The sequence below is a fragment of the Phyllobates terribilis genome, unplaced genomic scaffold (assembly GCF_046119375.1).
Source record: "Phyllobates terribilis strain yellow unplaced genomic scaffold, ASM4611937v1 Scaffold_769__1_contigs__length_694716, whole genome shotgun sequence".
NCBI classification, from domain to species: domain Eukaryota; kingdom Metazoa; phylum Chordata; class Amphibia; order Anura; family Dendrobatidae; genus Phyllobates; species Phyllobates terribilis.
In genome coordinates, this window is record NW_027363529.1 from 499,239 (window position 1) to 518,332 (window position 19,094).

Consider the following 19,094-nt stretch of genomic DNA (forward strand, 5'->3'; position numbering starts at 1 on the left):
ATCAACAGCAGCCTTTTAAACTCACCCGAGCTAACAGGTATGTGCGCTGGTTACACTGCTGCGCTTAAAATTTCTTTTTTGGTTTGCTACAATGCCTTTTCTGAAACGTTGTCTCCTTCTGCTGGAACACTGACTTCTTTCATTTAATGCCTGCAGACTATAAAAGAGAACCCAACCCAAAAAGTTTGGTTGATTAGTCTGTGGCATTCTGTTAAACTGTTGCTTATGGCGGTCTCTGTGAGCTTCTCAGCGACATTCAGCCAGCCAGGTATCCTGCCTGCAGTAGATGGAATGTGGCAATGGAACGCTGGCTGCGCGTGTCATAATAGGCTCTGAGCCTTTATATACCTGTGCACAGCAGCAGCCACCTTCAGTCTGCTGCTGGACAGCCAGCAGCAGCAGCAGCAGGAGAGGTATGTAATCAGGAGCCCTCCTGCTAAGGGTAGACAGCTGCTCGTTCCACCCCACCCCCCGCCTTAATTGGTTCTCCTCCCTTCCAACGGTGTTGAGGCGGGTGGGAACAGCAGGGGGTGAAGGTGCTGTGTTTAAAGAGGTGGAGTTATGCAGATCTAAAACGCGTGGATTGCAGCAGCAGCAAGCCGAAAAGTGCAGGCATGTAAGGGATCTAGAGGTTGACAACATGTCTTCTTAACGGGAGTCCAGGAGCTCATCTCCACAAATGGACTTTTTAGGATCCTTGGGTGGCTCCGTAGTTTGAAACCAATTCTGGTTATCGCTTCTCGGCCTTTTGGCTAAGATCAAGTGTAGTATCTGTTCTTATCAGTTTAATATCTGATACGTCCCCTATCTGGGGACCATATATTAAATGGATTTTTAGAACAGGGAGATGGAAAAAGAGCTTGCTCTGTCCACTCCACGCATTGACCTGGTATTGCAGTATCTCCAGGACCGGTGCACCCCTTCTTTAATGCAGTTTCTAAAATCAGAAAGAATTGAATTCAATGTTTTTTGTTCATTTTGCTTGTTTGTCGGATTTTGGGATGGACTCTTTGGCTCTGCTTTTCTTCTCCTCATTGGATTTTTCATGTTCAAAGTTGCAGAAGCCAGATTACAAGCTCATTTTGGTTCAACTTCAGCAACTGTGCATTGCATTGCCATGTAATGTGATGCAATGCTATCTTTCTAGCTCTCCCTTTCTACTTCCTTTTGGATAAACAGACATATTAGGCAAGCATTTTGGAGCTTTCACCTAAATAACTACAGGTGGTGAGATAAGCTGCACAATATAATTGACCTTTCAGTATATTGTTGCACACACACCATCTATTTAGCAAATGCCCTTGTTATCAACAGCAGCCTTTTAAACTCACCCGAGCTAACAGGTATGTGCGCTGGTTACACTGCTGCGCTTAAAATTTCTTTTTTGGTTTGCTACAATGCCTTTTCTGAAACGTTGTCTCCTTCTGCTGGAACACTGACTTCTTTCATTTAATGCCTGCAGACTATAAAAGAGAACCCAACCCAAAAAGTTTGGTTGATTAGTCTGTGGCATTCTGTTAAACTGTTGCTTATGGCGGTCTCTGTGAGCTTCTCAGCGACATTCAGCCAGCCAGGTATCCTGCCTGCAGTAGATGGAATGTGGCAATGGAACGCTGGCTGCGCGTGTCATAATAGGCTCTGAGCCTTTATATACCTGTGCACAGCAGCAGCCACCTTCAGTCTGCTGCTGGACAGCCAGCAGCAGCAGCAGCAGGAGAGGTATGTAATCAGGAGCCCTCCTGCTAAGGGTAGACAGCTGCTCGTTCCACCCCACCCCCCGCCTTAATTGGTTCTCCTCCCTTCCAACGGTGTTGAGGCGGGTGGGAACAGCAGGGGGTGAAGGTGCTGTGTTTAAAGAGGTGGAGTTATGCAGATCTAAAACGCGTGGATTGCAGCAGCAGCAAGCCGAAAAGTGCAGGCATGTAAGGGATCTAGAGGTTGACAACATGTCTTCTTAACGGGAGTCCAGGAGCTCATCTCCACAAATGGACTTTTTAGGATCCTTGGGTGGCTCCGTAGTTTGAAACCAATTCTGGTTATCGCTTCTCGGCCTTTTGGCTAAGATCAAGTGTAGTATCTGTTCTTATCAGTTTAATATCTGATACGTCCCCTATCTGGGGACCATATATTAAATGGATTTTTAGAACAGGGAGATGGAAAAAGAGCTTGCTCTGTCCACTCCACGCATTGACCTGGTATTGCAGTATCTCCAGGACCGGTGCACCCCTTCTTTAATGCAGTTTCTAAAATCAGAAAGAATTGAATTCAATGTTTTTTGTTCATTTTGCTTGTTTGTCGGATTTTGGGATGGACTCTTTGGCTCTGCTTTTCTTCTCCTCATTGGATTTTTCATGTTCAAAGTTGCAGAAGCCAGATTACAAGCTCATTTTGGTTCAACTTCAGCAACTGTGCATTGCATTGCCATGTAATGTGATGCAATGCTATCTTTCTAGCTCTCCCTTTCTACTTCCTTTTGGATAAACAGACATATTAGGCAAGCATTTTGGAGCTTTCACCTAAATAACTACAGGTGGTGAGATAAGCTGCACAATATAATTGACCTTTCAGTATATTGTTGCACACACACCATCTATTTAGCAAATGCCCTTGTTATCAACAGCAGCCTTTTAAACTCACCCGAGCTAACAGGTATGTGCGCTGGTTACACTGCTGCGCTTAAAATTTCTTTTTTGGTTTGCTACAATGCCTTTTCTGAAACGTTGTCTCCTTCTGCTGGAACACTGACTTCTTTCATTTAATGCCTGCAGACTATAAAAGAGAACCCAACCCAAAAAGTTTGGTTGATTAGTCTGTGGCATTCTGTTAAACTGTTGCTTATGGCGGTCTCTGTGAGCTTCTCAGCGACATTCAGCCAGCCAGGTATCCTGCCTGCAGTAGATGGAATGTGGCAATGGAACGCTGGCTGCGCGTGTCATAATAGGCTCTGAGCCTTTATATACCTGTGCACAGCAGCAGCCACCTTCAGTCTGCTGCTGGACAGCCAGCAGCAGCAGCAGCAGGAGAGGTATGTAATCAGGAGCCCTCCTGCTAAGGGTAGACAGCTGCTCGTTCCACCCCACCCCCCGCCTTAATTGGTTCTCCTCCCTTCCAACGGTGTTGAGGCGGGTGGGAACAGCAGGGGGTGAAGGTGCTGTGTTTAAAGAGGTGGAGTTATGCAGATCTAAAACGCGTGGATTGCAGCAGCAGCAAGCCGAAAAGTGCAGGCATGTAAGGGATCTAGAGGTTGACAACATGTCTTCTTAACGGGAGTCCAGGAGCTCATCTCCACAAATGGACTTTTTAGGATCCTTGGGTGGCTCCGTAGTTTGAAACCAATTCTGGTTATCGCTTCTCGGCCTTTTGGCTAAGATCAAGTGTAGTATCTGTTCTTATCAGTTTAATATCTGATACGTCCCCTATCTGGAGACCATATATTAAATGGATTTTTAGAACAGGGAGATGGAAAAAGAGCTTGCTCTGTCCACTCCACGCATTGACCTGGTATTGCAGTATCTCCAGGACCGGTGCACCCCTTCTTTAATGCAGTTTCTAAAATCAGAAAGAATTGAATTCAATGTTTTTTGTTCATTTTGCTTGTTTGTCGGATTTTGGGATGGACTCTTTGGCTCTGCTTTTCTTCTCCTCATTGGATTTTTCATGTTCAAAGTTGCAGAAGCCAGATTACAAGCTCATTTTGGTTCAACTTCAGCAACTGTGCATTGCATTGCCATGTAATGTGATGCAATGCTATCTTTCTAGCTCTTCCTTTCTACTTCCTTTTGGATAAACAGACATATTAGGCAAGCATTTTGGAGCTTTCACCTAAATAACTACAGGTGGTGAGATAAGCTGCACAATATAATTGACCTTTCAGTATGTTGTTGCACACACACCATCTATTTAGCAAATGCCCTTGTTATCAACAGCAGCCTTTTAAACTCACCCGAGCTAACAGGTATGTGCGCTGGTTACACTGCTGCGCTTAAAATTTCTTTTTTGGTTTGCTACAATGCCTTTTCTGAAACGTTGTCTCCTTCTGCTGGAACACTGACTTCTTTCATTTAATGCCTGCAGACTATAAAAGAGAACCCAACCCAAAAAGTTTGGTTGATTAGTCTGTGGCATTCTGTTAAACTGTTGCTTATGGCGGTCTCTGTGAGCTTCTCAGCGACATTCAGCCAGCCAGGTATCCTGCCTGCAGTAGATGGAATGTGGCAATGGAACGCTGGCTGCGCGTGTCATAATAGGCTCTGAGCCTTTATATACCTGTGCACAGCAGCAGCCACCTTCAGTCTGCTGCTGGACAGCCAGCAGCAGCAGCAGCAGGAGAGGTATGTAATCAGGAGCCCTCCTGCTAAGGGTAGACAGCTGCTCGTTCCACCCCACCCCCCGCCTTAATTGGTTCTCCTCCCTTCCAACGGTGTTGAGGCGGGTGGGAACAGCAGGGGGTGAAGGTGCTGTGTTTAAAGAGGTGGAGTTATGCAGATCTAAAACGCGTGGATTGCAGCAGCAGCAAGCCGAAAAGTGCAGGCATGTAAGGGATCTAGAGGTTGACAACATGTCTTCTTAACGGGAGTCCAGGAGCTCATCTCCACAAATGGACTTTTTAGGATCCTTGGGTGGCTCCGTAGTTTGAAACCAATTCTGGTTATCGCTTCTCGGCCTTTTGGCTAAGATCAAGTGTAGTATCTGTTCTTATCAGTTTAATATCTGATACGTCCCCTATCTGGGGACCATATATTAAATGGATTTTTAGAACAGGGAGATGGAAAAAGAGCTTGCTCTGTCCACTCCACGCATTGACCTGGTATTGCAGTATCTCCAGGACCGGTGCACCCCTTCTTTAATGCAGTTTCTAAAATCAGAAAGAATTGAATTCAATGTTTTTTGTTCATTTTGCTTGTTTGTCGGATTTTGGGATGGACTCTTTGGCTCTGCTTTTCTTCTCCTCATTGGATTTTTCATGTTCAAAGTTGCAGAAGCCAGATTACAAGCTCATTTTGGTTCAACTTCAGCAACTGTGCATTGCATTGCCATGTAATGTGATGCAATGCTATCTTTCTAGCTCTCCCTTTCTACTTCCTTTTGGATAAACAGACATATTAGGCAAGCATTTTGGAGCTTTCACCTAAATAACTACAGGTGGTGAGATAAGCTGCACAATATAATTGACCTTTCAGTATATTGTTGCACACACACCATCTATTTAGCAAATGCCCTTGTTATCAACAGCAGCCTTTTAAACTCACCCGAGCTAACAGGTATGTGCGCTGGTTACACTGCTGCGCTTAAAATTTCTTTTTTGGTTTGCTACAATGCCTTTTCTGAAACGTTGTCTCCTTCTGCTGGAACACTGACTTCTTTCATTTAATGCCTGCAGACTATAAAAGAGAACCCAACCCAAAAAGTTTGGTTGATTAGTCTGTGGCATTCTGTTAAACTGTTGCTTATGGCGGTCTCTGTGAGCTTCTCAGCGACATTCAGCCAGCCAGGTATCCTGCCTGCAGTAGATGGAATGTGGCAATGGAACGCTGGCTGCGCGTGTCATAATAGGCTCTGAGCCTTTATATACCTGTGCACAGCAGCAGCCACCTTCAGTCTGCTGCTGGACAGCCAGCAGCAGCAGCAGCAGGAGAGGTATGTAATCAGGAGCCCTCCTGCTAAGGGTAGACAGCTGCTCGTTCCACCCCACCCCCCGCCTTAATTGGTTCTCCTCCCTTCCAACGGTGTTGAGGCGGGTGGGAACAGCAGGGGGTGAAGGTGCTGTGTTTAAAGAGGTGGAGTTATGCAGATCTAAAACGCGTGGATTGCAGCAGCAGCAAGCCGAAAAGTGCAGGCATGTAAGGGATCTAGAGGTTGACAACATGTCTTCTTAACGGGAGTCCAGGAGCTCATCTCCACAAATGGACTTTTTAGGATCCTTGGGTGGCTCCGTAGTTTGAAACCAATTCTGGTTATCGCTTCTCGGCCTTTTGGCTAAGATCAAGTGTAGTATCTGTTCTTATCAGTTTAATATCTGATACGTCCCCTATCTGGGGACCATATATTAAATGGATTTTTAGAACAGGGAGATGGAAAAAGAGCTTGCTCTGTCCACTCCACGCATTGACCTGGTATTGCAGTATCTCCAGGACCGGTGCACCCCTTCTTTAATGCAGTTTCTAAAATCAGAAAGAATTGAATTCAATGTTTTTTGTTCATTTTGCTTGTTTGTCGGATTTTGGGATGGACTCTTTGGCTCTGCTTTTCTTCTCCTCATTGGATTTTTCATGTTCAAAGTTGCAGAAGCCAGATTACAAGCTCATTTTGGTTCAACTTCAGCAACTGTGCATTGCATTGCCATGTAATGTGATGCAATGCTATCTTTCTAGCTCTTCCTTTCTACTTCCTTTTGGATAAACAGACATATTAGGCAAGCATTTTGGAGCTTTCACCTAAATAACTACAGGTGGTGAGATAAGCTGCACAATATAATTGACCTTTCAGTATGTTGTTGCACACACACCATCTATTTAGCAAATGCCCTTGTTATCAACAGCAGCCTTTTAAACTCACCCGAGCTAACAGGTATGTGCGCTGGTTACACTGCTGCGCTTAAAATTTCTTTTTTGGTTTGCTACAATGCCTTTTCTGAAACGTTGTCTCCTTCTGCTGGAACACTGACTTCTTTCATTTAATGCCTGCAGACTATAAAAGAGAACCCAACCCAAAAAGTTTGGTTGATTAGTCTGTGGCATTCTGTTAAACTGTTGCTTATGGCGGTCTCTGTGAGCTTCTCAGCGACATTCAGCCAGCCAGGTATCCTGCCTGCAGTAGATGGAATGTGGCAATGGAACGCTGGCTGCGCGTGTCATAATAGGCTCTGAGCCTTTATATACCTGTGCACAGCAGCAGCCACCTTCAGTCTGCTGCTGGACAGCCAGCAGCAGCAGCAGCAGGAGAGGTATGTAATCAGGAGCCCTCCTGCTAAGGGTAGACAGCTGCTCGTTCCACCCCACCCCCCGCCTTAATTGGTTCTCCTCCCTTCCAACGGTGTTGAGGCGGGTGGGAACAGCAGGGGGTGAAGGTGCTGTGTTTAAAGAGGTGGAGTTATGCAGATCTAAAACGCGTGGATTGCAGCAGCAGCAAGCCGAAAAGTGCAGGCATGTAAGGGATCTAGAGGTTGACAACATGTCTTCTTAACGGGAGTCCAGGAGCTCATCTCCACAAATGGACTTTTTAGGATCCTTGGGTGGCTCCGTAGTTTGAAACCAATTCTGGTTATCGCTTCTCGGCCTTTTGGCTAAGATCAAGTGTAGTATCTGTTCTTATCAGTTTAATATCTGATACGTCCCCTATCTGGGGACCATATATTAAATGGATTTTTAGAACAGGGAGATGGAAAAAGAGCTTGCTCTGTCCACTCCACGCATTGACCTGGTATTGCAGTATCTCCAGGACCGGTGCACCCCTTCTTTAATGCAGTTTCTAAAATCAGAAAGAATTGAATTCAATGTTTTTTGTTCATTTTGCTTGTTTGTCGGATTTTGGGATGGACTCTTTGGCTCTGCTTTTCTTCTCCTCATTGGATTTTTCATGTTCAAAGTTGCAGAAGCCAGATTACAAGCTCATTTTGGTTCAACTTCAGCAACTGTGCATTGCATTGCCATGTAATGTGATGCAATGCTATCTTTCTAGCTCTCCCTTTCTACTTCCTTTTGGATAAACAGACATATTAGGCAAGCATTTTGGAGCTTTCACCTAAATAACTACAGGTGGTGAGATAAGCTGCACAATATAATTGACCTTTCAGTATATTGTTGCACACACACCATCTATTTAGCAAATGCCCTTGTTATCAACAGCAGCCTTTTAAACTCACCCGAGCTAACAGGTATGTGCGCTGGTTACACTGCTGCGCTTAAAATTTCTTTTTTGGTTTGCTACAATGCCTTTTCTGAAACGTTGTCTCCTTCTGCTGGAACACTGACTTCTTTCATTTAATGCCTGCAGACTATAAAAGAGAACCCAACCCAAAAAGTTTGGTTGATTAGTCTGTGGCATTCTGTTAAACTGTTGCTTATGGCGGTCTCTGTGAGCTTCTCAGCGACATTCAGCCAGCCAGGTATCCTGCCTGCAGTAGATGGAATGTGGCAATGGAACGCTGGCTGCGCGTGTCATAATAGGCTCTGAGCCTTTATATACCTGTGCACAGCAGCAGCCACCTTCAGTCTGCTGCTGGACAGCCAGCAGCAGCAGCAGCAGGAGAGGTATGTAATCAGGAGCCCTCCTGCTAAGGGTAGACAGCTGCTCGTTCCACCCCACCCCCCGCCTTAATTGGTTCTCCTCCCTTCCAACGGTGTTGAGGCGGGTGGGAACAGCAGGGGGTGAAGGTGCTGTGTTTAAAGAGGTGGAGTTATGCAGATCTAAAACGCGTGGATTGCAGCAGCAGCAAGCCGAAAAGTGCAGGCATGTAAGGGATCTAGAGGTTGACAACATGTCTTCTTAACGGGAGTCCAGGAGCTCATCTCCACAAATGGACTTTTTAGGATCCTTGGGTGGCTCCGTAGTTTGAAACCAATTCTGGTTATCGCTTCTCGGCCTTTTGGCTAAGATCAAGTGTAGTATCTGTTCTTATCAGTTTAATATCTGATACGTCCCCTATCTGGGGACCATATATTAAATGGATTTTTAGAACAGGGAGATGGAAAAAGAGCTTGCTCTGTCCACTCCACGCATTGACCTGGTATTGCAGTATCTCCAGGACCGGTGCACCCCTTCTTTAATGCAGTTTCTAAAATCAGAAAGAATTGAATTCAATGTTTTTTGTTCATTTTGCTTGTTTGTCGGATTTTGGGATGGACTCTTTGGCTCTGCTTTTCTTCTCCTCATTGGATTTTTCATGTTCAAAGTTGCAGAAGCCAGATTACAAGCTCATTTTGGTTCAACTTCAGCAACTGTGCATTGCATTGCCATGTAATGTGATGCAATGCTATCTTTCTAGCTCTCCCTTTCTACTTCCTTTTGGATAAACAGACATATTAGGCAAGCATTTTGGAGCTTTCACCTAAATAACTACAGGTGGTGAGATAAGCTGCACAATATAATTGACCTTTCAGTATATTGTTGCACACACACCATCTATTTAGCAAATGCCCTTGTTATCAACAGCAGCCTTTTAAACTCACCCGAGCTAACAGGTATGTGCGCTGGTTACACTGCTGCGCTTAAAATTTCTTTTTTGGTTTGCTACAATGCCTTTTCTGAAACGTTGTCTCCTTCTGCTGGAACACTGACTTCTTTCATTTAATGCCTGCAGACTATAAAAGAGAACCCAACCCAAAAAGTTTGGTTGATTAGTCTGTGGCATTCTGTTAAACTGTTGCTTATGGCGGTCTCTGTGAGCTTCTCAGCGACATTCAGCCAGCCAGGTATCCTGCCTGCAGTAGATGGAATGTGGCAATGGAACGCTGGCTGCGCGTGTCATAATAGGCTCTGAGCCTTTATATACCTGTGCACAGCAGCAGCCACCTTCAGTCTGCTGCTGGACAGCCAGCAGCAGCAGCAGCAGGAGAGGTATGTAATCAGGAGCCCTCCTGCTAAGGGTAGACAGCTGCTCGTTCCACCCCACCCCCCGCCTTAATTGGTTCTCCTCCCTTCCAACGGTGTTGAGGCGGGTGGGAACAGCAGGGGGTGAAGGTGCTGTGTTTAAAGAGGTGGAGTTATGCAGATCTAAAACGCGTGGATTGCAGCAGCAGCAAGCCGAAAAGTGCAGGCATGTAAGGGATCTAGAGGTTGACAACATGTCTTCTTAACGGGAGTCCAGGAGCTCATCTCCACAAATGGACTTTTTAGGATCCTTGGGTGGCTCCGTAGTTTGAAACCAATTCTGGTTATCGCTTCTCGGCCTTTTGGCTAAGATCAAGTGTAGTATCTGTTCTTATCAGTTTAATATCTGATACGTCCCCTATCTGGGGACCATATATTAAATGGATTTTTAGAACAGGGAGATGGAAAAAGAGCTTGCTCTGTCCACTCCACGCATTGACCTGGTATTGCAGTATCTCCAGGACCGGTGCACCCCTTCTTTAATGCAGTTTCTAAAATCAGAAAGAATTGAATTCAATGTTTTTTGTTCATTTTGCTTGTTTGTCGGATTTTGGGATGGACTCTTTGGCTCTGCTTTTCTTCTCCTCATTGGATTTTTCATGTTCAAAGTTGCAGAAGCCAGATTACAAGCTCATTTTGGTTCAACTTCAGCAACTGTGCATTGCATTGCCATGTAATGTGATGCAATGCTATCTTTCTAGCTCTCCCTTTCTACTTCCTTTTGGATAAACAGACATATTAGGCAAGCATTTTGGAGCTTTCACCTAAATAACTACAGGTGGTGAGATAAGCTGCACAATATAATTGACCTTTCAGTATATTGTTGCACACACACCATCTATTTAGCAAATGCCCTTGTTATCAACAGCAGCCTTTTAAACTCACCCGAGCTAACAGGTATGTGCGCTGGTTACACTGCTGCGCTTAAAATTTCTTTTTTGGTTTGCTACAATGCCTTTTCTGAAACGTTGTCTCCTTCTGCTGGAACACTGACTTCTTTCATTTAATGCCTGCAGACTATAAAAGAGAACCCAACCCAAAAAGTTTGGTTGATTAGTCTGTGGCATTCTGTTAAACTGTTGCTTATGGCGGTCTCTGTGAGCTTCTCAACGACATTCAGCCAGCCAGGTATCCTGCCTGCAGTAGATGGAATGTGGCAATGGAACGCTGGCTGCGCGTGTCATAATAGGCTCTGAGCCTTTATATACCTGTGCACAGCAGCAGCCACCTTCAGTCTGCTGCTGGACAGCCAGCAGCAGCAGCAGCAGGAGAGGTATGTAATCAGGAGCCCTCCTGCTAAGGGTAGACAGCTGCTCGTTCCACCCCACCCCCCGCCTTAATTGGTTCTCCTCCCTTCCAACGGTGTTGAGGCGGGTGGGAACAGCAGGGGGTGAAGGTGCTGTGTTTAAAGAGGTGGAGTTATGCAGATCTAAAACGCGTGGATTGCAGCAGCAGCAAGCCGAAAAGTGCAGGCATGTAAGGGATCTAGAGGTTGACAACATGTCTTCTTAACGGGAGTCCAGGAGCTCATCTCCACAAATGGACTTTTTAGGATCCTTGGGTGGCTCCGTAGTTTGAAACCAATTCTGGTTATCGCTTCTCGGCCTTTTGGCTAAGATCAAGTGTAGTATCTTTCGAAAAGGCGGTTTTGGATGTTGGCCGCCCTAGTAGAATGATACATTATGCACACTGGGGTTTAGGCGCTTGTTAGTACGCCAGGTGGCTAATATAGTCATCTGGTGGAAAGCATGGCCCCCCAGGATCGACGCCATTGGGCCGGGGAAGATCGAAAGCCCGAAGTGTGAAGTGCCCCAGGAGTGGTGACCCTGGGGTGCCTTAACTCACTGGGATTGGGAACCCCACTTGAGTTTATGGCACATTTGCACAAGCACTTCAAATTTTCTTTCTTCGCACACACCCTTATTCCGGGCCTTCTGGCCTTAGGATGGGGAATTTTTCAATTTCCGGTCGAAGGTCCGTGCAGTATTATACTGTGAAACCTTCACTATTTATTTAATTTCTTTGTCACTGTGTGTCCACTTATTCACGTGTGTCACGTCCTACTAGGATTTTGTCAGGATGCGGTTCCCTTACGGGTTCCTCTCTTGGCAGGTCTAGGGGGGGAGTGTGTGGCCATCAGGTTCCGCTCCCCCCTGAACCCCCCTGGCTCTCCTCTTTCGGGAGGAGAGCGTTGTTGGCTCCCCTCTTCCGGGAGGGGAGCACAGTCTTTGGCTCCCAGTGCCTTGCTCGGGTGAGAACTCGGGCAGGTGCTGGGGGTAAGATTGGGTCGCCTCTGGCTTCGGCTGGAGGTGGCTTTTTGTCCCTGTTCCTCGCTGTGGCCTTTTGGCTCGGAGGGACGGGGAATGGTTTGGGGGACCCTTCTCCTTTTGGAGAGGGTTTCAAGAAGACCAGCATCCTAGTGCACTTTTTTTGTGGCACTTGTCACTTTTTTAAGCGCACTCGGGTTTTGTACACGAATTCGGGCTTTCGAAAAAAAAAAATCTGTTCTTATCAGTTTAATATCTGATACGTCCCCTATCTGGGGACCATATATTAAATGGATTTTTAGAACAGGGAGATGGAAAAAGAGCTTGCTCTGTCCACTCCACGCATTGACCTGGTATTGCAGTATCTCCAGGACCGGTGCACCCCTTCTTTAATGCAGTTTCTAAAATTAGAAAGAATTGAATTCAATGTTTTTTGTTCATTTTGCTTGTTTGTCGGATTTTGGGATGGACTCTTTGGCTCTGCTTTTCTTCTCCTCATTGGATTTTTCATGTTCAAAGTTGCAGAAGCCAGATTACAAGCTCATTTTGGTTCAACTTCAGCAACTGTGCATTGCATTGCCATGTAATGTGATGCAATGCTATCTTTCTAGCTCTCCCTTTCTACTTCCTTTTGGATAAACAGACATATTAGGCAAGCATTTTGGAGCTTTCACCTAAATAACTACAGGTGGTGAGATAAGCTGCACAATATAATTGACCTTTCAGTATATTGTTGCACACACACCATCTATTTAGCAAATGCCCTTGTTATCAACAGCAGCCTTTTAAACTCACCCGAGCTAACAGGTATGTGCGCTGGTTACACTGCTGCGCTTAAAATTTCTTTTTTGGTTTGCTACAATGCCTTTTCTGAAACGTTGTCTCCTTCTGCTGGAACACTGACTTCTTTCATTTAATGCCTGCAGACTATAAAAGAGAACCCAACCCAAAAAGTTTGGTTGATTAGTCTGTGGCATTCTGTTAAACTGTTGCTTATGGCGGTCTCTGTGAGCTTCTCAGCGACATTCAGCCAGCCAGGTATCCTGCCTGCAGTAGATGGAATGTGGCAATGGAACGCTGGCTGCGCGTGTCATAATAGGCTCTGAGCCTTTATATACCTGTGCACAGCAGCAGCCACCTTCAGTCTGCTGCTGGACAGCCAGCAGCAGCAGCAGCAGGAGAGGTATGTAATCAGGAGCCCTCCTGCTAAGGGTAGACAGCTGCTCGTTCCACCCCACCCCCCGCCTTAATTGGTTCTCCTCCCTTCCAACGGTGTTGAGGCGGGTGGGAACAGCAGGGGGTGAAGGTGCTGTGTTTAAAGAGGTGGAGTTATGCAGATCTAAAACGCGTGGATTGCAGCAGCAGCAAGCCGAAAAGTGCAGGCATGTAAGGGATCTAGAGGTTGACAACATGTCTTCTTAACGGGAGTCCAGGAGCTCATCTCCACAAATGGACTTTTTAGGATCCTTGGGTGGCTCCGTAGTTTGAAACCAATTCTGGTTATCGCTTCTCGGCCTTTTGGCTAAGATCAAGTGTAGTATCTGTTCTTATCAGTTTAATATCTGATACGTCCCCTATCTGGGGACCATATATTAAATGGATTTTTAGAACAGGGAGATGGAAAAAGAGCTTGCTCTGTCCACTCCACGCATTGACCTGGTATTGCAGTATCTCCAGGACCGGTGCACCCCTTCTTTAATGCAGTTTCTAAAATCAGAAAGAATTGAATTCAATGTTTTTTGTTCATTTTGCTTGTTTGTCGGATTTTGGGATGGACTCTTTGGCTCTGCTTTTCTTCTCCTCATTGGATTTTTCATGTTCAAAGTTGCAGAAGCCAGATTACAAGCTCATTTTGGTTCAACTTCAGCAACTGTGCATTGCATTGCCATGTAATGTGATGCAATGCTATCTTTCTAGCTCTCCCTTTCTACTTCCTTTTGGATAAACAGACATATTAGGCAAGCATTTTGGAGCTTTCACCTAAATAACTACAGGTGGTGAGATAAGCTGCACAATATAATTGACCTTTCAGTATATTGTTGCACACACACCATCTATTTAGCAAATGCCCTTGTTATCAACAGCAGCCTTTTAAACTCACCCGAGCTAACAGGTATGTGCGCTGGTTACACTGCTGCGCTTAAAATTTCTTTTTTGGTTTGCTACAATGCCTTTTCTGAAACGTTGTCTCCTTCTGCTGGAACACTGACTTCTTTCATTTAATGCCTGCAGACTATAAAAGAGAACCCAACCCAAAAAGTTTGGTTGATTAGTCTGTGGCATTCTGTTAAACTGTTGCTTATGGCGGTCTCTGTGAGCTTCTCAGCGACATTCAGCCAGCCAGGTATCCTGCCTGCAGTAGATGGAATGTGGCAATGGAACGCTGGCTGCGCGTGTCATAATAGGCTCTGAGCCTTTATATACCTGTGCACAGCAGCAGCCACCTTCAGTCTGCTGCTGGACAGCCAGCAGCAGCAGCAGCAGGAGAGGTATGTAATCAGGAGCCCTCCTGCTAAGGGTAGACAGCTGCTCGTTCCACCCCACCCCCCGCCTTAATTGGTTCTCCTCCCTTCCAACGGTGTTGAGGCGGGTGGGAACAGCAGGGGGTGAAGGTGCTGTGTTTAAAGAGGTGGAGTTATGCAGATCTAAAACGCGTGGATTGCAGCAGCAGCAAGCCGAAAAGTGCAGGCATGTAAGGGATCTAGAGGTTGACAACATGTCTTCTTAACGGGAGTCCAGGAGCTCATCTCCACAAATGGACTTTTTAGGATCCTTGGGTGGCTCCGTAGTTTGAAACCAATTCTGGTTATCGCTTCTCGGCCTTTTGGCTAAGATCAAGTGTAGTATCTTTCGAAAAGGCGGTTTTGGATGTTGGCCGCCCTAGTAGATTGATACATTATGCACACTGGGGTTTAGGCGCTTGTTAGTACGCCAGGTGGCTAATATAGTCATCTGGTGGAAAGCATGGCCCCCCAGGATCGACGCCATTGGGCCGGGGAAGATCGAAAGCCCGAAGTGTGAAGTGCCCCAGGAGTGGTGACCCTGGGGTGCCTTAACTCACTGGGATTGGGAACCCCACTTGAGTTTATGGCACATTTGCACAAGCACTTCAAATTTTCTTTCTTTGCACACACCCTTATTCCGGGCCTTCTGGCCTTAGGATGGGGAATTTTTCAATTCCCGGTTGAAGGTCCGGGCAGTATTATACTGTGAAACCTTCACTATTTATTTAATTTCTTTGTCACTGTGTGTCCACTTATTCACGTGTGTCACGTCCTACTAGGATTTTGTCGGGATGCGGTTCCCTTACGGGTTCCTCTCTTGGCAGGTCTAGGGGGGGAGTGTGTGGCCATCAGGTTCCGCTCCCCCCTGAACCCCCCTGGCTCTCCTCTTTCGGGAGGAGAGCGTTGTTGGCTCCCCTCTTCCGGGAGGGGAGCACAGTCTTTGGCTCCCAGTGCCTTGCTCGGGTGAGAACTCGGGCAGGTGCTGGGGGTATGATTGGGTCGCCTCTGGCTTCGGCTGGAGGTGGCTTTTTGTCCCTGTTCCTCGCTGTGGCCTTTTGGCTCGGAGGGTCGGGGAATGGTTTGGGGGACCCTTCTCCTTTTGGAGAGGGTTTCAAGAAGACCAGCATCCTAGTGCACTTTTTTTGTGGCACTTGTCACTTTTTTAAGCGCACTCGGGTTTTGTACACGAATTCGGGCTTTCGAAAAAAAAAAAAAAAAAAATCTGTTCTTATCAGTTTAATATCTGATACGTCCCCTATCTGGGGACCATATATTAAATGGATTTTTAGAACAGGGAGATGGAAAAAGAGCTTGCTCTGTCCACTCCACGCATTGACCTGGTATTGCAGTATCTCCAGGACCGGTGCACCCCTTCTTTAATGCAGTTTCTAAAATCAGAAAGAATTGAATTCAATGTTTTTTGTTCATTTTGCTTGTTTGTCGGATTTTGGGATGGACTCTTTGGCTCTGCTTTTCTTCTCCTCATTGGATTTTTCATGTTCAAAGTTGCAGAAGCCAGATTACAAGCTCATTTTGGTTCAACTTCAGCAACTGTGCATTGCATTGCCATGTAATGTGATGCAATGCTATCTTTCTAGCTCTCCCTTTCTACTTCCTTTTGGATAAACAGACATATTAGGCAAGCATTTTGGAGCTTTCACCTAAATAACTACAGGTGGTGAGATAAGCTGCACAATATAATTGACCTTTCAGTATATTGTTGCACACACACCATCTATTTAGCAAATGCCCTTGTTATCAACAGCAGCCTTTTAAACTCACCCGAGCTAACAGGTATGTGCGCTGGTTACACTGCTGCGCTTAAAATTTCTTTTTTGGTTTGCTACAATGCCTTTTCTGAAACGTTGTCTCCTTCTGCTGGAACACTGACTTCTTTCATTTAATGCCTGCAGACTATAAAAGAGAACCCAACCCAAAAAGTTTGGTTGATTAGTCTGTGGCATTCTGTTAAACTGTTGCTTATGGCGGTCTCTGTGAGCTTCTCAGCGACATTCAGCCAGCCAGGTATCCTGCCTGCAGTAGATGGAATGTGGCAATGGAACGCTGGCTGCGCGTGTCATAATAGGCTCTGAGCCTTTATATACCTGTGCACAGCAGCAGCCACCTTCAGTCTGCTGCTGGACAGCCAGCAGCAGCAGCAGCAGGAGAGGTATGTAATCAGGAGCCCTCCTGCTAAGGGTAGACAGCTGCTCGTTCCACCCCACCCCCCGCCTTAATTGGTTCTCCTCCCTTCCAACGGTGTTGAGGCGGGTGGGAACAGCAGGGGGTGAAGGTGCTGTGTTTAAAGAGGTGGAGTTATGCAGATCTAAAACGCGTGGATTGCAGCAGCAGCAAGCCGAAAAGTGCAGGCATGTAAGGGATCTAGAGGTTGACAACATGTCTTCTTAACGGGAGTCCAGGAGCTCATCTCCACAAATGGACTTTTTAGGATCCTTGGGTGGCTCCGTAGTTTGAAACCAATTCTGGTTATCGCTTCTCGGCCTTTTGGCTAAGATCAAGTGTAGTATCTGTTCTTATCAGTTTAATATCTGATACGTCCCCTATCTGGGGACCATATATTAAATGGATTTTTAGAACAGGGAGATGGAAAAAGAGCTTGCTCTGTCCACTCCACGCATTGACCTGGTATTGCAGTATCTCCAGGACCGGTGCACCCCTTCTTTAATGCAGTTTCTAAAATCAGAAAGAATTGAATTCAATGTTTTTTGTTCATTTTGTTTGTTTGTCGGATTTTGGGATGGACTCTTTGGCTCTGCTTTTCTTCTCCTCATTGGATTTTTCATGTTCAAAGTTGCAGAAGCCAGATTACAAGCTCATTTTGGTTCAACTTCAGCAACTGTGCATTGCATTGCCATGTAATGTGATGCAATGCTATCTTTCTAGCTCTCCCTTTCTACTTCCTTTTGGATAAACAGACATATTAGGCAAGCATTTTGGAGCTTTCACCTAAATAACTACAGGTGGTGAGATAAGCTGCACAATATAATTGACCTTTCAGTATATTGTTGCACACACACCATCTATTTAGCAAATGCCCTTGTTATCAACAGCAGCCTTTTAAACTCACCCGAGCTAACAGGTATGTGCGCTGGTTACACTGCTGCGCTTAAAATTTCTTTTTTGGTTTGCTACAATGCCTTTTCTGAAACGTTGTCTCCTTCTGCTGGAACACTGACTTCTTTCATTTAATGCCTGCAGACTATAAAAGAGAACCCAACCCAAAAAGTTTGGTTGATTAGTCTGTGGCATTCTGTTAAACTGTTGCTTATGGCGGTCTCTGTGAGCTTCTCAGCGACATTCAGCCAGCCAGGTATCCTGCCTGCAGTAGATGGAATGTGGCAATGGAACGCTGGCTGCGCGTGTCATAATAGGCTCTGAGCCTTTATATACCTGTGCACAGCAGCAGCCACCTTCAGTCTGCTGCTGGACAGCCAGCAGCAGCAGCAGCAGGAGAGGTATGTAATCAGGAGCCCTCCTGCGAAGGGTAGACAGCTGCTCGTTCCACCCCACCCCCCGCCTTAATTGGTTCTCCTCCCTTCCAACAGTGTTGAGGCGGGTGGGAACAGCAGGGGGTGAAGATGCTGTGTTTAAAGAGGTGGAGTTATGCAGATCTAAAACGCGTGGATTGCAGCAGCAGCAAGCCGAAAAGTGCAGGCATGTAAGGGATCTAGAGGTTGACAACATGTCTTCTTAACGGGAGTCCAGGAGCTCATCTCCACAAATGGACTTTTTAGGATCCTTGGGTGGCTCCGTAGTTTGAAACCAATTCTGGTTATCGCTTCTCGGCCTTTTGGCTAAGATCAAGTGTAGTATCTGTTCTTATCAGTTTAATATCTGATACGTCCCCTATCTGGGGACCATATATTAAATGGATTTTTAGAACAGGGAGATGGAAAAAGAGCTTGCTCTGTCCACTCCACGCATTGACCTGGTATTGCAGTATCTCCAGGACCGGTGCACCCCTTCTTTAATGCAGTTTCTAAAATCAGAAAGAATTGAATTCAATGTTTTTTGTTCATTTTGCTTGTTTGTCGGATTTTGGGATGGACTCTTTGGCTCTGCTTTTCTTCTCCTCATTGGATTTTTCATGTTCAAAGTTGCAGAAGCCAGATTACAAGCTCATTTTGGTTCAACTTCAGCAACTGTGCATTGCATTGCCATGTAATGTGATGCAATGCTATCTTTCTAGCTCTCCCTTTCTACTTCCTTTTGGATAAACAGACATATTAGGCAAGCATTTTGGAGCTTTCACCTAAATAACTACAGGTGGTGAGATAAGCTGCACAATATAATTGACCTTTCAGTATATTGTTGCACACACACCATCTATTTAGCAAATGCCCTTGTTATCAACAGCAGCCTTTTAAACTCACCCGAGCTAACAGGTATGTGCGCTGGTTACACTGCTGCGCTTAAAATTTCTTTTTTGGTTTGCTACAATGCCTTTTCTGAAACGTTGTCTCCTTCTGCTGGAACACTGACTTCTTTCATTTAATGCCTGCAGACTATAAAAGAGAACCCAACCCAAAAAGTTTGGTTGATTAGTCTGTGGCATTCTGTTAAACTGTTGCTTATGGCGGTCTCTGTGAGCTTCTCAGCGACATTCAGCCAGCCAGGTATCCTGCCTGCAGTAGATGGAATGTGGCAATGGAACGCTGGCTGCGCGTGTCATAATAGGCTCTGAGCCTTTATATACCTGTGCACAGCAGCAGCC

General features: G+C 45.8%; 12 non-coding genes and 3 pseudogenes across 12 annotated transcripts; all 15 read left to right on the top strand.

Moving 5' to 3' along the window:
* Nucleotides 1-732: 732 nt before the first annotated feature.
* LOC141239340 (U2 spliceosomal RNA) lies at nucleotides 733-923 on the top strand. Its single transcript, XR_012304741.1, has one exon. It is a non-coding gene; the product is annotated as a U2 spliceosomal RNA (small nuclear RNA).
* Nucleotides 924-2,038: 1,115 nt separating this feature from the next.
* On the top strand, nucleotides 2,039-2,229 carry LOC141239341 (U2 spliceosomal RNA). The gene has a single exon (XR_012304742.1). It is a non-coding gene; the product is annotated as a U2 spliceosomal RNA (small nuclear RNA).
* A 1,115-nt stretch (nucleotides 2,230-3,344) lies between these two features.
* On the top strand, nucleotides 3,345-3,535 carry LOC141239460 (U2 spliceosomal RNA). The gene has a single exon (XR_012304858.1). It is a non-coding gene; the product is annotated as a U2 spliceosomal RNA (small nuclear RNA).
* Nucleotides 3,536-4,650: 1,115 nt separating this feature from the next.
* On the top strand, nucleotides 4,651-4,841 carry LOC141239342 (U2 spliceosomal RNA). The gene has a single exon (XR_012304743.1). It is a non-coding gene; the product is annotated as a U2 spliceosomal RNA (small nuclear RNA).
* Nucleotides 4,842-5,956: 1,115 nt separating this feature from the next.
* On the top strand, nucleotides 5,957-6,147 carry LOC141239343 (U2 spliceosomal RNA). The gene has a single exon (XR_012304744.1). It is a non-coding gene; the product is annotated as a U2 spliceosomal RNA (small nuclear RNA).
* Nucleotides 6,148-7,262: 1,115 nt separating this feature from the next.
* On the top strand, nucleotides 7,263-7,453 carry LOC141239344 (U2 spliceosomal RNA). Its single transcript, XR_012304745.1, has one exon. It is a non-coding gene; the product is annotated as a U2 spliceosomal RNA (small nuclear RNA).
* Nucleotides 7,454-8,568: 1,115 nt separating this feature from the next.
* Nucleotides 8,569-8,759, top strand: LOC141239345 (U2 spliceosomal RNA). Its single transcript, XR_012304746.1, has one exon. It is a non-coding gene; the product is annotated as a U2 spliceosomal RNA (small nuclear RNA).
* A 1,115-nt stretch (nucleotides 8,760-9,874) lies between these two features.
* Nucleotides 9,875-10,065, top strand: LOC141239346 (U2 spliceosomal RNA). Its single transcript, XR_012304747.1, has one exon. It is a non-coding gene; the product is annotated as a U2 spliceosomal RNA (small nuclear RNA).
* A 1,115-nt stretch (nucleotides 10,066-11,180) lies between these two features.
* Nucleotides 11,181-11,272, top strand: LOC141239537 (U2 spliceosomal RNA; annotated as a pseudogene).
* A 789-nt stretch (nucleotides 11,273-12,061) lies between these two features.
* On the top strand, nucleotides 12,062-12,242 carry LOC141239492 (U2 spliceosomal RNA; annotated as a pseudogene).
* Nucleotides 12,243-13,357: 1,115 nt separating this feature from the next.
* LOC141239348 (U2 spliceosomal RNA) lies at nucleotides 13,358-13,548 on the top strand. Its single transcript, XR_012304749.1, has one exon. It is a non-coding gene; the product is annotated as a U2 spliceosomal RNA (small nuclear RNA).
* Nucleotides 13,549-14,663: 1,115 nt separating this feature from the next.
* On the top strand, nucleotides 14,664-14,755 carry LOC141239535 (U2 spliceosomal RNA; annotated as a pseudogene).
* A 794-nt stretch (nucleotides 14,756-15,549) lies between these two features.
* Nucleotides 15,550-15,733, top strand: LOC141239500 (U2 spliceosomal RNA). The gene has a single exon (XR_012304890.1). It is a non-coding gene; the product is annotated as a U2 spliceosomal RNA (small nuclear RNA).
* A 1,115-nt stretch (nucleotides 15,734-16,848) lies between these two features.
* Nucleotides 16,849-17,039, top strand: LOC141239349 (U2 spliceosomal RNA). Its single transcript, XR_012304750.1, has one exon. It is a non-coding gene; the product is annotated as a U2 spliceosomal RNA (small nuclear RNA).
* A 1,115-nt stretch (nucleotides 17,040-18,154) lies between these two features.
* On the top strand, nucleotides 18,155-18,345 carry LOC141239350 (U2 spliceosomal RNA). Its single transcript, XR_012304751.1, has one exon. It is a non-coding gene; the product is annotated as a U2 spliceosomal RNA (small nuclear RNA).
* Nucleotides 18,346-19,094: the final 749 nt, after the last annotated feature.